Here is a 17,637-nt window from a genome sequence, read left to right as displayed (position 1 = left end):
CAATTAAATTAATATTCGATAAGCTCAAAAATTGTACTGTGATAAAATTTTTTATAAAAATTGTTTTTAAACATATACCTAGCACGATCGATCTCGGCGAGTGTGCTGAGTACAGCTTTACTACCGATTTCAATGAATCGTCGAACAAACGACGAATCAAACCAATCAAACTCGATTACTAAACGTATGACCAAAATTATTGACTTTATATCTAGATTTGGTAAAAACAGAAAACTCGTTTAAGAATGTCAACGAACCGCGGCGACCGTGACGAAATCCTAATAATAACATTTTCCAAAGGGCAAGAATAATAAGATATCGCGTGTTGACTGTTGAGATGGATTTAAAAAGTAGTTTTCTAAAACGTCGCAATTGCGCATGAACTTTAAACGTTGTCGTACGCTAAAAATCGAAGCAATATTATTGCGGTTTTCTGCTGTGTTGAATCATTCGAACGTTTTAAACTCGTCAATTCATATACATATTATACAAAAAAATGTTTTGATAACGTGATTTTAACTATTGCAACCGGATACTGAAAAAATATAAGCAATTAACCATTGTTTTATTTGTTTAACGTAGACCATGAAAAAAGAGTTTGACTATTACGTGGTTAGGTACAATCATCATATACCTACGCATATCTACTATCTATACATCTATATGTATATATAATGTAAATTGTAAAATACGACCGTGGCTCTAGACTATCATTTTACGTCAATCTAACGGCTTAAATTTTAAAGAATTATGTCCATAGCGAAACGATAAAATAAACAAATACACACGCTTTTAACACGTTTAACGATATATTGTATACATTTATAGTTTATATTATATTTATAATGAGCTACTTAGTATTTTCTTCGTTTTTTGTAGTTTTTTGTAGTTTTTTCTTTCTTTTTTTTTATGCTCTTAAATTAGAATTATTACGACACACAAAAAAAACGATTTTATAAACGATGTCGTGAAATAGTCATGGCGTGTCCTCGGTACTAATTTAATTTTAAGATTTGTTTAGATTTTGCGATTTCCACCAGTTCCATGACAATAATTACGAATTACCATATTTTCACCCATTTCGAACCCTCTTACTTGTACCCGATAATGTAGTAACGAGATAGGTAGATCGTAAATAGTTAGGTACATGCATAATACAGATGGACTCGGTGCGTCAATTACTCAACAGGTACACGAATTACGTCAGTGGCGTTATTATAATACATAACAAGGAACATTGTCGGTTTTCCGTGTGCCATACACGTACCGGAATCACATTACGCGAATTATCTCCGAGACGATCCGGCACAATCATTGCTCCTAATGAATTAATATAATAATAATATATCTGAAAATTATTTGGTAATAGCCCCGTGCGATGTATTCATAGATACGATACCGACAGTAATTAGTATGCTATTGGTATGCTCGAAAAAATTTATCAAAATAAAACACGTCATTATTACAAATTACGAAAGTAACTATACAGAGAGAACCGTCCCAAGGTCCATTTCGTGAGTTTGAAATATTTAGTGTTATTATTACTTTTTTTTAATCATTTCTTTTTCCATGGCCTTCATCGAAACCGCTTCGAATCATAACGTTTCGGAGTCTATAATGCGAGTCTCTTATAAGCTTAACTGAAGTCCTTGCCATATATTTTATGTTTATATAATGCAAATAAAAGTAATTAAGTAATATTTATTATAAGGTGCATATTTAAATAATACAAATTTTATTAAAATTAAAAAAAAAAATAACCCCTTTTCAATGTGTACACTGTACAATGTACATAAATTTGTTAAATCATTTTTTTCCAATTTATATTTTTTTAGTATAAAATTATTTAATAATGAAAAAAAGGTATGAATAACAATATTTGTAATACACGTGCATTTCCTTTATGAAAGTATGTTATAAAAAAAAAAAAAACATTTAATAGATAAACTAAATTGCAAATAAAATAAAAATATTTTTATTGTTCTGACAACCGTGGAAATGTTCATACGATAGTAAAAGTTAACTCATTTGGTTTAAAAATACTAGTATAAACAATTAGTTTTATTAAAGTGTATTTCGACCTAATCTCAAGTGATTGTCCTTTAGGTACCTACGTTGTTAGTTAAGTTTCTCATTTAAAAAATACTTTCAGACAACATAATATATAAATCATTATTTTAATATTTTCTTCTTCTATGTAATACTATTTTTATTTTTTTTTGTTATTATTATATTTGTTTTTATTAGCGTTTCGTTATTTCTGGTTTTACTGTTATTTTATATTTGTAAACTAAGTATAATTATTGTAATTAATGTGGCAAAAAATATTGCGATATTTTGATTGTAGGGAGCAATGTAAATATTATAGAGGTAAAGAAAGTTTAAAAAAAAAAAATGTTACCTATATACGTATTGATGTAGTTAAATAGATCCAAATAAAATGTACTTGTGAATCAATAATATTCGTCGCATTTATTTTAACTTAATTAACTTACATTAGAAATTTTTGGGCGTTTGGCATTATATAATTACATATATTAGGTTTATGAACGCACACGATGGTTCAATTTTAATTTCAGTACTGGTTTTTTCATAGATTTCTAGGAACGTACCTAATAGTACGTATACGAGTGTAATCTGTAACTATGATGATTGATTTCGTTTTTAATTCGGTTAGGTTAAAAAAAAAATGACAATAATAACAAGAAACAAATGCTTCTTACAAGTGCCTAACAAATATGTTATTTTCAGTATTTTGGTATATCTATAACTACCTATACATTAAATAGTTCGTAATTATACGTAATTTATACATAATTATAAATACCTACATATTTCATGGATATTGCGAATTTCCTAATTATGCAAAAAAGAGTGCTTTTATACTCCAGCTAAGTAATTTATAAAATAAAACTCATAGATCGACTGGCCTCTCAACCTATTAAATAGAATATTTTATACGATTGTGTACTTGTGTGTTAGTATTAGGTACCTATATAGAGAAAAATATTTTGAAAACATTTAATAGAACACACTACCGCTTGTATACGCGACATTCTAGGATTTGTCAGTAAAAATTACGCGTATAAATATTAAATCAATAAAAAAAAAATATATATATATATATTTGACAAACAGTTTATATTGAATTGTCTACCTTTGCTTTTTAGCGATATGACGGTCTATTATATATTATGTTCAATGGACCGTACAATTAATAATCCACGAATTATTGTATTTCATAGGTTTAGTGGGAAAAATGAAACATGAAGGTTCAGCGAAAATTAAATGGTGTCGGGTGTTAATTGTTAAGTTCTGACGTCAGCAGGTAATATGTTAATATATTATATTTTATTGCATAGTTGCGTGTATAGGATATACAGGGTGATTTTCCATAATGTATGCTCAAATTAAATTTAATTATATCATTTAAGAAGTGGGCGATACAAACTCTCTTTAACCTGCATCTCTCTGACCAGATATTTTACTGTTATTTATAAATATGGTCTTTAAGTATAATTCAAGATTCTAAAAAACAAAATTTAAATAAAAAGTCAACCTCCTGAATAATTATGTTTCTATTGTAAGTTACCAGGCACAGTCACATATTATGTATTATTAATATATTACATCTTAGATAATCGAAGATTATATATTTTTACATCTCAATCTACGGTACCTACCTAGTGAATATAATATTATAATATTTTAAGTGATGTGAATAATACGATCCCTATCATTACAGACATATTACTTTGATTAGTAAGTCCTGGAGCGACACACTAAACTTGATCGGTTAGGTTTTAACAAGTTGTATTTTAAACAAATTTAAACACAGAGTAACGCGTTTTGGTGAATAATTTGTTAAGAATATAATATATTACTATTACATTAATTTCTATTTAATATTAATAATTAAATGTAATTGTAGTCAGAATCTATAACATTTGATTAAAATACTGATCTGTAAATTCAATAAGTGTAAATACAGTTTATTTTATAAGACTGTTATTCTAATTAAAAAACAACATAATTATAGATCTATTTATTTCTTCTACTACTATAGTTACTAGATCACAATATAAAAAAATGTTATTTAAAAATATGTGAGCCATATATCACGTTATAAAAATCTTAATTCATCAGCTAAAAACCAAACACTCGGAGATATCTAACTGGTGAATTTTTCAAATTTATCAAAATTTAATTTTTAATTTTATACCTAAATGATGTGTCTGAAACGACATCCTCGTTACGTGGGAAAGATTGATTATAAATATTGGTAACATTCGAGTGGGCGTACGATAAACAACTGAGTACATATATAATAATATATAATGTATGTTGATATTTTATATTATTTTAAACTTAATAATTATACTTAACCTATCGTGTTTCTCGTATACGTTTAATGTATATATAATTTGAAGGAACGGCTATCTGCGAACAATTATAATCTTATATCGAATTACGTTTCGCCAATAATAGCTGCACCGGCGGTCCATAGCGCAAATATATCGGCCGTACCCCCGACTATAATATAATCTTATAACAAACCTATTATACACCGGTGCGGTAGATAATAGGGTCAAACAATAAAAATCGTGCAATTACTCGTAAATCGCAATATGCAGTTAATACGTGGAGGTACTTATAATACGATATACAATACATAAACAGCGTACACAGATATGTAGGTACCTATACGACTGTTATGCGCGCGTGTAATAATATTCCGCTGGCGATTCTGTCGAGGAAAAAACTCGAGTTCTTTAATAACGAGAGAAAAGGGTGTGACCATCGCCACGACCGTTTTATGTGCACACAACTCAAACGTCCACGGCGGCGTATCGCTACTATACGAAGCAAACCATAATGCGATATCATTATCCTTATATATAATACATATATATATATAAATTATGTATGCGTATAAATATGACTAGGCCATTTCTATGTATACAATTTCTAACAACAGTATTGAACTTTTTTACGATTTTTTTTCACATAGTTGTTGAATAGTTATAAAAACCGTAGTATTATGTAAATAATTTTGCATTTAAGTTCAAAACTGCACGCGGACGGAGTCAAGTTATTCAGCTCAAATATTATAATATCTATAATAATAAGCATGTCAATGAATAATACCTATAAGCATTCGCCGGCGCCGGAGGCTGAGAAAAATAATTGAAATATTCTGTTTGTTTTTTGGAAAACAATAATTTTCGTTCGTACAATAATAGGTAGTATAATACGTAACAGTTCAGACTTCATCAGTATGTTGTGTACAGACTGCAGCATGATGCCCATTCACGCGCCGTACCGCATAACACAAGCAACTATATAGGTATAGTGCACAATGCAGTTCGTGATGATCTTTATGGATTTTCCCCTCTTTGCAGTGTACAGTTGTTGTACATATATATATATATAGTGAAAATGAATATTTTTTTGGCATTTCTAATGTACGTTACCCACAGATGGAATAATACATATATAATATACAACGCGTAACGGGCTCGCGTGATCCGTCCAAGTGAAACTATCCGCACAACGGAGAATCGTGTGATTGTGTCGCCGCCGTCGTCGCCGCCTTAAGTAGGTATATGTACAGTGGCACACCGGATATCGTGTCGTCGATCGGTGATCGAGTATTGGCCGTGCGCGCAACGTACAGGTGTGCGTTACTCGTACACATTATACGGATAGTTATATGGGTGGGTATAGGGTACATATTATAATAATAGTATGCGGAGATACCCATTTGTAGATCGACCGGCGCACGATCGCGAGATCGACGAAAACGTGAGAAATCTCGGGGCGCGCGCTAGACGACCGCAGCATCCGCAGAATATACGCGTATGGGTACCATTTGATATATTATATAGTTACCGGCGTTACCGCGATCAGATCAGAGTGTATAGTTAATGCACTGCCAAATTGATTACTGTTATTATTACTCGGTTTTATCTTTATTTTTAATCAGAACGGCGGAAAATATTGCAGATTATACCGTTTCTGTTTGCCGAAATAAATAATAACATAATAACATAATATGTTATTGACTTGTTGAACATTGTACGACAGTACGAGTATAATCATATAATATTATATTGTAGTCGACTGATGTACTGTGTAGTCTAATTTTACTGGAAGACTTCGGAACGGGATTTGAACGCATCTGTGCGTGGTGCGGATAATCATAAAATCATGACGTTATGCATTATATTTATATTGTCTTATCCAATCATCTATACGTACACAAATGGTATTTTAAATTAAGGATTTAACTTTTTTATATCTTTCCTGATGGACACAACGCGAGTGGGCTCCGATCACAACATTGTGACTGTCGCCTACGGAAAAAATTGAAAATGTGACGAAAATCACATCACATTTAAACAAGACACTTTTCTTGTTTTACAATGCGACTACCTTTATGCATTTGATGATAAACGTCGTTTTAATCTTGTACGTTTGCGATTATTGTTGATATCAGGGCCGGATTTAGGGGAAGAATCACCATGGTTCCTCTCATTTTTATGATATTTTAATAAGTAGAAAAATATAGTTTTTTGTTTATATGTACAAGGGGCACCCACTATGCATACCGCCCACGGGCCACCACATACCTAAATATTCATCCCTGGTTGATTATAGTATCATATTATTATATTGTTTTTTTTTTTTTTTTAGTGATTGTCTGGTCGAAACAACCACCGTGCTTGTTATGAATGTCATTGTACGTTATGTTATATACTTATATATTATTGTATTATTACCTATAATGCAGCAGGAGCACGTCGCAACCGTATAAAATGAACGCTTTTTTCGGCGCACGATCGTTCGATTAAAACGTCGAAATTAAATAATAATAATAATATTCGCGGTCAAAGGACAACCGCGTTGATAGCGGTGACGGTACCGGAAATAGAAAGAGAAGAGAAAAACGTACGCCGATAATACCCCGTGTTTTTTTTCTGCATCGGTTCTAAATACTAATGATTCGGCCGGATAACGAATTGGGCGTTTCGCGTATGTATTATTATAAATATTTTCCTTGAGCTACATACACGCTCACACATTTCACCCGATAAATGCTATATTGTTCTGTTGTCGGTGTATTATTATTAGTTATATATTACGAACAGAGTTAAATACGCACATACACACACACGTATTATAAATGTACGTAATGTTTTAAACTCTCGACCGATTCGTATTGCCATCGGGACGTACATAATATTATTATAATTTATAATATTATAATAAACCATTTTCTTTGCGGATGAGGAATCGCCTCCGCTCGCGTATTGTGTCGAGTCGTAAAAAAAAAAAATACAAAACAATTTCACTATTTTCGCCGCCCATCGCACTGTTTGCCCATCACGATTCGACGTCGTGTGCAGATTCGTTTTCGAAATATATATTATATTAGGTCCTCGGCACATAAAAGATCCCTAGCTATACACATAATATCTAAGACGACGACAGTGTGCTTTGTACGTACGTACCTATATTATATTATACATTATTATTAAATATATTATGATATATTATAATTGTGTCTACTGTATAAACAACCGGACACGTGCAACGATGACGATTGGTTTGGTATTCAATCGTAACAATAATCACAATAATAATAATAATTGCGATCGCCGAAAACGGCCATGTGAAATTCTCGGTTGTGTTTGCGTTTCCGTCACAAGTTTTTCGTCGTGAAACCTGAGCGCGCGTGAGTATATTATTTCTATTACTCATTATAAGGTCGTGACAACGGGCACGCACCCTGTCCACGGAGAAAAATAATATAACATAACACGAGTTTTGCGTCCCATTGAAATCCCGAATACATAATATTACTATTATATACAATATATTTATGTACTGCGCAGCAATCGACGGAAATTACACTGTGTTTTTTGGTATTCTTTTCTCATAAACTTCCGAATCTGCTGAAGTGTTGACACTCGCTAATAATTTGTATTGTAGTAGTAGATACGTTGTATTTACTGTATATGATATTATAATAAGTTCGTCGTAGTTATAGTTGAAGTATATAGGCGCATACAGTATATTCAGAGCCATTGTTACAGGTCGACTATATAAAGTATATATTGAATCATTGAGCTATAGGTACCCTAATTCCGGGTCTACATATATAGTTGTGTTTCGTTTTTTATTATTCATTTTTTTTTCAATGTCAGCGGAGATTACTGATAACGCGGTATCATAAGGGTGTCATTCAATACAATGATTTTTTTTTAACACACGAGCGCGTTCATGTATATTATTTTATTATAATATATTATTATTTTGTAGGACATCAGGAAGTCCTTATATGCACCGTGCACCCCATTTTTCATTTGTATTTACATATACGTGCCGTACTCCGATGCACCCGCGGTGACCCGCAGTTGTTTCTGTATATATTTATAGGTATAATGACTTTCAAAACAAAACAGAAAGTTTCAGATGACCTACGATATTGAATCCGTTCGACTGTGTACAACGCATTTTGAGGATCGAAAGCAAGCGCGTTTTACATAATTTTTAGTCACCAGCTAACAATTTTTCAACAACAATACTTGAGGTTTTGGTGCTTAGAAACTATATGGAGTATTTCGATTTTTAACCACAAATCAGACTTTACATTGCCAATTGTAGTATATACACAACAAACAGGTAGATATAGTGTTTTACACACATGCATAATTTTACGCTATTGCGTACATAATAATCATATAGCTATACCTATGTGGCTATGTAATGTATGAAAAGTGAGTGGTATAAATGTTAAATGTATAAACGTACCAAATGTGGTCTAAGTATTTATATATCTTGTGGTAAAATTGGGTACGTCCAAGAGAGTACCTATTATAGCATCTAGAAAAAATTATAGCCACTTGACGATTTCCGTGATAAACATTCTAAATTCGTTTTACGCCTTACACAGAACGTAATATAGTGTTATACAAATAATTTATTGTATAATTTCCTACTCCAAAATGTTTTTAAAATTTGAAAATATTATCGCAAATTGTTAAAAAAGGGCGTATGACTAACAACAAGTAAAAACATGCGTTTAGAAATAGATCGAAAGTTATTCTACCTTAACGTTTTCAACTACAGTATGCCATAGTAAAATAATATTATTAATTTATAATTTATAATAACAATATTGCGTGTTTTATGGCTATTTCCAATATCGTCATCTGATACTTGTATTTGTAAATTAATGCGCAACTGTACATAGGAATATATAGGATTAAAAATCACGAGCATCGAATGTTGCTCCAGTAACAATTTCGAAATAATTGAAATGAAATTGTTGTAATATATTATTTAGAATACGGTATTATGGCGAATATATTACGTACTTTATGAGTTATGACTAATAGGTTATTGCTATTCGCATCACCATTGCCATATTATGTTAATTAGATACACTTATAATTATAAATTATTTTATATAAGAGATGTATACACTTAAAGAGATAATGTTTTAATGCAAAATTATGTTGTATATACATTTTTAAAAAGCTTTAATTTAAATATAATAAGTAATTCTTAAATACACTTAATTTCATATATTATGTAAAAATTAATTAATTAATTAATTAAATTAAGTGTTTTTTAGTCATCATAATTTTTATAAAATTTTAATCGTGGCTTTTCTAAAGAATAATACTTCAAGCAAAAGTCTTATGAATGACTATTATACTAATACTATTAAAACTATTAATTATATTTTTTAATATTTATCTATAATTATATTATTAGGTAGGTAACTATAATAATATTGCGACTAATATACATCAATAATAATATGTTTCGTCGTTATTTTCGTTAAGTTTATCATGCTATAGTGCCATGATTTAGAAAAGCAAAAGTTTTATTGAAAGTAGATCAAATTCGCAATTAGAAAAATATATTAATAAGCCCAATGGCTTATATTGGTCCATATGAGAAATCCTAGTTGTGGTTTTAAGGCCAGATTAGACATTATTACGCGGTTTACCTTGTTCAATTCGTCTTATTGAGTAAAAAATTTCAAGAATTTTAAACCAGAAAATTACCAGATATAATAATGTGGTTTTTCTATAGGATTGAATTATTATTAGAAAGACCTCTTATAAACATCCTCATCGCATAGTCGTATGACCCAAAGGTAAATAAAAAATAAAAATAAAAAACAATAATAGGAAATAATTTGACCGTTATGGTGATACGGTCCGGTGACGTCTTTAATAGTAAGTTAATACAGCGAGTGCATCCTCTCTTGAACTGAGTAATAGCTACGTAAAGTGCACGCGTACATATTAAATTGTCATATATATATATTCTAATATAATATGCTATCTTAGTATTAACAGTTGCAGTTTTCCCGTTTAAAATACATAATAATATATGATTATATCTTCCGTATATTTCATACCTCGTCCGTATACATAATTTATTGCTGATTATTGGACTATGTATCATTAGATATGTCTGCAATACGCATTTAATTGTATTGTTGTCCAGGACCGAAAAGTATAAATGTAATCGTGAAAGTTTGGGACAGTTGGCGATCCATTATAAAAATAAAAGAAACAATCAAAACAATGTGTGATCCGTTGTTGTTGTAGTATATAAAACGTCAATTATTATAATAGGTAATATAAAAACAAGTTAACCACAAACAATTAATAAAATATGACGCTGTTCCATTACATTTTTCATTGGATATATCGAATATGGCACGTTTACTGTGCAGTTAATAATAGGTAGTTAGGTATGTACAGATAATATGAAATAATATGTTTTCACTTCCGATATTGTTCTATCAGAAGTAGGTAACCATCTGGTGTATTTTATTTTTCTATGTTTAACATAAAAAATTGTAAAATTAAAACTTTCGATGAGTTTTTGTTTAGTTTTTTAATATTTAAATTTGTTTCGACTTGTAAAACATTTGTTTGGTAGATACTGTGATTGACGATTATGGGTTTTATGATATTATATTTAAGAGATAACGAGATAAGAGAATTAACGATATTAACTTATAAATATAATTGTAATTAATAAATTAATATTTCAACATTATTTAAATTGAATTATAATAAATAGGACACGATTTCAAAATTTGAGGATCATCAACTTAATATTTATGTAAAATATATTATATAACAATGAGATTTTATCTGTACAAAACGAATATGTAGCTGACGATAAACCTTTTATTGAAAACCCAATGCTCGAGTTTAGTCGGTATAATGCGTATTTTTTTCACTAACCTAAAAATATGATGACGGTTGTTTTGGGTTTAAATAGTCGTTTTCATTCGTCTGACAAAGAACCTTAGTCAGCTCCGTAGGTAATAAATCAAATGTGCATCGTTTTCGTTACCACGTGTGGATGTTCCTTTCGTTCGATCTTTAGGAAAATATAGAAAGAACTTGAAATAGTCAATTGTGTATTGTGATTACGTAAACATTGTTTTGTTCTACTAATCTCAGCGAAATCGCGTTTTGGCAAGCGAAATACATCGCCACCGCATATGTTGGATTCTTGTATAACTTAAAAATATATAATAGTAAATGATATTATATACGTATATATTAACGCTCTGATACGGTCACAGCGTGTTATAGAGTAGGTGCACTCGTAATCGTTTTCGGCGCGTGACGAACTGTGATTTATAAGTACGTAAAGCACGCAGATAGATATGTATCGTATATTATATAGTTAAGAGTTGCTAAATGAAACTAACTAAGCGCGGAACCTGACCGAAAAAGCGACTCGCGACCAAAATGTAATAACAATAATAATTAATTATAATAATTATTATTATTATTCGATATACAACGGAGACAGAGACGACGACAACTTCTGTTGGTATAAGACGTTTTTTACTGCAGCGCACACAAAAATACAAAATTATTAATTGTTTATTATAATAATTAATAATAGTCAAATATTTAAATCGTGAGAATTGGCCAATTAGCTGATGACGACGGGATCTCGAGTGCAAAAATAGTAAAACCACAAATCACAAGTTGCTCAATATAGCGTTATACACCTCTCTAAATGATACTATCACAACGATATAATACATAAATACGTTGTCTGTAGCAACGGACGGCGGAATTTGTGCGTATTTCGATATACCTAAGTATGTATGTGATAAATCGCGCGCCAAAAATCGCATAATATTGGCTAATATACTATATCACGTGATAATGGACACTGTTGAGTGATCTGACGTTATAAATGGCTGCTGCAGCGGTTAACCTTTACCCACCTTTCTGTATACCATAAAACACTTAAATGTCGTTATAGAGCGTTGCGTAAAAACGATAGTGGTCCATAAGTCGTATACGACTTATGCGCTAGGAATTTCGCCAGAAATCGAGTCACCACATGCGCCTCGAGACTGTGATGCTGTACCCACAATAGATACACAACCGTATCATCTCAACCTTATGCACGTCGAAATAATGTAATAATATATATACCCATATATATATATAGGAATTTATGAGCCGATGAGGCATCTTGCTGTGAGTGTTGCGCGAGCTGCATAATGAAGGTCGTCAAACCTGGTTTCGTCGTTTCGTCTATATGCCAGAGAAACTCATTAATTAGATATTCATTTAGTATAGAATACTGTTCGACGCGTATTGAAATACTGCATTGCACTTGCCGTGGATGAGTAGCTGGGGAGTAACGATTCTACCATAGCACAGCAATAAGGGTCATCGTATCGAAAACGATTCAACGCAAAATTTAAATAGACGGGTTTTCGTATTATATATATTATACATAACTATAATCTGTATAAAAATTTACGAGAGAGTTCGCACGATGTTGTATTATTATACGTACTGTCTAATAATAATTAATTATTGAATTGTTTGTATAACAAAAAAACTCCTCATACTGTAATAATAGAATATTATAGGTACCGGTGTATGAACCTATGGAAAAAACTGCGTTTCGAGCACGAGTGATGTGCGACTCCGAAATATATCGCCGTGACATACGATTCGATTGTGCTGCAGAATGCAGAATTGTGTTCGTTTTAGGTCACTCTAAAACCACTCATACTTAATTATGTACCTACTATAGTCCTATATTATATACTCGTAAAAACCGGAAATCGACAGTAATATATTAATGATATGACGTGTAATATATGTTAATTTTTGTGAACGTCTCATAAATTATTTTACCTACTAATATAGTACCTCCAATACCGTTATTACTTATTGAAAAATAACTACAGCCTTCGGATGAATGAAACATAATATACGCCATTATTTAAAAACTAATATTGTGATTTTGTTTTCTAATTTGATATGGATCTAATTACACTGTTTAGAAAATTTGGTGTATATTCTATACAAATTTCTAATATTTGTTTCATGAGTATGGTGCTCATCATATAAGAATTCCTTTAGAAATTGAAACTTTTTCTCACTTTTATGTAAGAATTAGATACTCTAGACATAACTTCATACATCATTTACACCTACCTTTATATCAATCAAATACGTAATTGATATATTGATTAATATTTGAAATGTATATTGTTTTACTCGTTTCTTGTTACAATATTAATATACTTAAAACGTGATGTTACTCGTGAATGATACTTCGTTTCAATGTAGATATTTTTATTTTTATTTTTTCGTTACCTAACTGTTATAAACTTAAAACAAACGGTGTTTTGCTTTTTAAATTTTAATTATTCAATAATATTAATTTAGACTTAAAATATAGGCTGTCTACTGTATTTACGGAAAAAAAATTAATAATTTCTAGATTCATATTTTATATTTTTACATATAAATGTAGACCAATACAAAATCGATATATTTTAATTCTATATATATTTTTAGGTTTATTACAAAGCAAACTAACGCAGAACAGGTGCAATTTATTCTATGTAGCGTATGCAATTTTACATTGAAATTTATGACCAATGTGAAACGAATAAAGAAAGATGTTTGCTATTATATTATAAAATCTTGTTTTCAATTGGAACACTGTAGAGCTCTAACAATAGGTTGTAATCCCAAGCGAATCGTCCTTTAAAAATGCTATAAAATAATAAATTACCGCAAAAAGACTCATATCCATTATGAAGGAAGTAGTAATAATATTGAAATATCGTATACTCGTAAATTATATAAACACATACAATTTGGGCGATAAATTTCGATTTCGATGAGCTGACTTATTAGTTAGGGAAATATAAAATGTAATCTTCAGAACAAATTAAATGTTTGTAATATTTTAGACTAACAAAGTAACAACATACCTTTCATTTGCGATTGTTAGAATAAATATTTGGAGTATTTATATTATGTTTTCGTTGCATACTAGGTATAGATTCAGTAGAACGTCGATGACTTTACTATAATATTATAATGTAATAAAATACGTTCATATAATGTTTATAGAACCGGCCTCCACTTGTGACTTTCAGGCGAAACGACTTCCTGAATGTGTGTACCGTAAGAAGATCGTTATATTGTTATTATATATACTACGCATATTTAACATTGAGACATGCGACTTACAGTACACGATGACGAAGGCCGAGAAATTATTATTAAAAACACTATTTATTATTTTTACTGACAACGGTCCTACAACATTGAACAATTATTACAAAAACACTAACCCCCTGTAGAGATTTGAACGCCCCGTAGTCATCGTGATTAGTGAGTTCAGACATAAATAAATCCAGGGTGGTATGCAGTAAAGAGGGGCTCGTTTGTTATTATTTAATACTAATTTTTGTGAGAGTTAAATTCGAATTTCCAACAAGTATTATACGACAGACAGTAACCCAATGTTAAAGTAATAAAGTACGGTCTACGTAAGACGATCGCATATAAAATTTTATAAATCTACGGTAAGTTACGCTTTTAAAACCTGCTTAAAAACTGGAGTATAGGTAATATTTTTGATTCGGTGGAATCTATATTATTACACACATACAAAAGGAAAAACAATTTCCGGGAAAAATTTGATTATAACACCCCCAAAATCGGCGATCCGTATACTCTTAGTATACAATATATTTCTACTACAGGTGTATAATACACTTGTACCGTGTGAACCAAAAAAAATACTATTATATTTATTTAAAAATAAGGTAGGTACTCACCACAGTTTAAGCAGTCATCCGAGTCGCACATGTCCATGGGGTTCGGGATGTGTGTATAGAAAAGGAACTCACTGAACGCGCACAACAGACAACACTCGTAACGCGACCGCACAACGGAATGAACGGTCGCCGCCGGACACACTTTACCTGCGGTGTTATCATCCCCCCACTACCACTGGTTTTCGACCAATGTTTTAATATTTTTTTCTATTATCATTACTCACTACACCACAAACGCTCTGTATGTCCACCACCTCTCCACCGACAACACCGCCATTACCACTACTTTCTCCTACCCATAATATGAGCCACCGTGTCATTGACTGAAAGAGGTTGGGGTTCTAAATAACAGAATCACCTGCTCTTTTTTATTTATTTATTTTTTTGTTTCTATTTGTCTTTGTATACCTGTGCTTATTGACTTTTGACCTGATGCTGCGCTGCTCCACGTGATGAATGATTATTATACTACAACGATGAACACGACTCCGCTTCCGTCACTCGTTTCGTCGTTTAATCGGTAGCCACTAGCCACTAAGCGTTTAACTACTATACATACTATATAAGACATAAGTATTTTAAATTTTAATATTATTGCCGAACATTATGCGTATAGATGCATTGATGGCCACTGTGCTGCAATACTGCTCAACACGCATAGGCTTATTGATACTACAATGATAATGTGTATTATTATCGTACATTAAGTACACACAGCTGCAGGTGTGTTATTTAAAAAAAATGGATAAAAACAGATTTCACATATGTAGACGATTTCCGGACGTTTTCCTCGTTATACTATCGTCTGTAATATATACCGATAGACGCCTACCTCATGTCGAATCACACGTCGCCTCCAATTTACAAACACGAGTATCGAGTATAATATATGACATTATTATACTACACACCAAGTGCAGTTATATACGTATTCCACACGAAATACTCGTTTATAATTAATATAATCACACTGAATTGTATTATTATATAGTTTTACCGCTACGTTAATTAGAAATTATCCAATCATTTAGCATGTATGACATAATGAAATATTAACTACCCACTCGTCATGTTGTAGCAGTCTGTGCAAAACTTTCATAGCACGAAAAAAGAGATTCTATCTATCTGTCTAATATATTCGAATAAAATTAAACGTAAATAATTATACACAGCACATAATACTCTAATAACACAATTATATAGATACCGTCATGGATGTTGCTACGGGCAAGGCTGTATAACATCTCATCGGTTTTAGTGTTTTACAATAACTCTGAGTTTTGGCCGTTTTGGGTTGTAAAAATATTGTCGCGGTAGGTATATAAAAAAATCTGAATTAGTTTCAAGAAGAACATTTTCACCTTATAATATGGAATACAAGTAATACACAGATTGTACTTTTGAGAAATTATTTTATAATGTCTCATCAGTCATCAGTAATTTTTGATAAAATATTAAAACAAAATCAAATGTAAAGCGACTGTTGAAAAAAAATATTGATCATTATTGAAAAATTTCTCTTAAAAACTATTAGTATTATTAAATTAAATTTTAATTTTATATAATAGACATCAGTAGTACGTATTGACTTCAGTTAATCATTTGAAATTCAAAAGTTTTAGTCAAACAAAAACACTATTTGTGAAGTATGACTTAGCGTGTATACATATTTAGATATAAACGCATCTAACAAAATATTAACACCATATTATGTAAGTAAGATGAAAAATTGGTCGATTGATGTACATTTACTTTTGAGTATTTAATTATCTAAATTTAGATTAGATTAGATTAGATTTCTACTCAAAGCGAGCTATAATTTAATACTGGCAGTCTGCCCGTTCATTAAATGCATTTCAAATAAGAACGGTACTCGACGGAAGTAAATTAAAACTGCATTTATATATTATACTTATCACAAACATTAAAATCTTCATTTCAACTAGACATACATATATTATGTTTTACTGACATACTGTTTGAATACATAGAATAACATAATAACGCTAAGATATCAAAAAAATATATATATACTTTTAATACAAGTATAGAGTGTACAATTATTAAAAAGAAATTGATCAAGTTTGTATATCACTCATGTAATATTAAAATGGGATATTGCCACATATATTATACAGAAAAAACGATTGAAACCATTTATCGTATTCACTTTAAAATATTATTAAATTAGATGAATTTATAGCTACACCAATTATAATGAGTTTGGGAATCGCTTTAAAAATACATTCTATAAGTACCTATATAGAACCTACCTACATACTATAATTTATTAACTAATAAGTAATAACCAACGAAATGTTGTTTATAAAAAGAGAAAACTATAAATGTGACAAATGATTCCCCACGAAGCTCGAAGGCACACCAAAAACGTCTTGGGTACCAATTAATAAGTTCTTAGATAAAAATATTTCTTGACATTTTGAAATCAAATTCGACAGATCAAACGCTAT

At 30.8% G+C, this 17,637-nt stretch overlaps 1 protein-coding gene across 1 annotated transcript in view; it reads right to left on the bottom strand.

Moving 5' to 3' along the window:
- LOC114126262 (storkhead-box protein 2) overlaps positions 1–15,309 on the bottom strand; it is a 44,281-nt gene extending 28,972 nt beyond the window's left edge. The window contains exon 1 of the mRNA XM_050197984.1: positions 15,167–15,309. The gene's annotated coding sequence lies outside the window, so the exon portion shown is untranslated. The remainder of the gene's footprint in view (positions 1–15,166) is intronic.
- Between the last annotated feature and the right edge of the window lie 2,328 nt (positions 15,310–17,637).

The sequence above is a fragment of the Aphis gossypii genome, chromosome 1, assembly GCF_020184175.1.
Source record: "Aphis gossypii isolate Hap1 chromosome 1, ASM2018417v2, whole genome shotgun sequence".
In the NCBI taxonomy this organism is placed as follows: Eukaryota; Metazoa; Arthropoda; class Insecta; order Hemiptera; family Aphididae; genus Aphis; species Aphis gossypii.
This window is presented reverse-complemented; position numbering and strand designations above follow the sequence as displayed.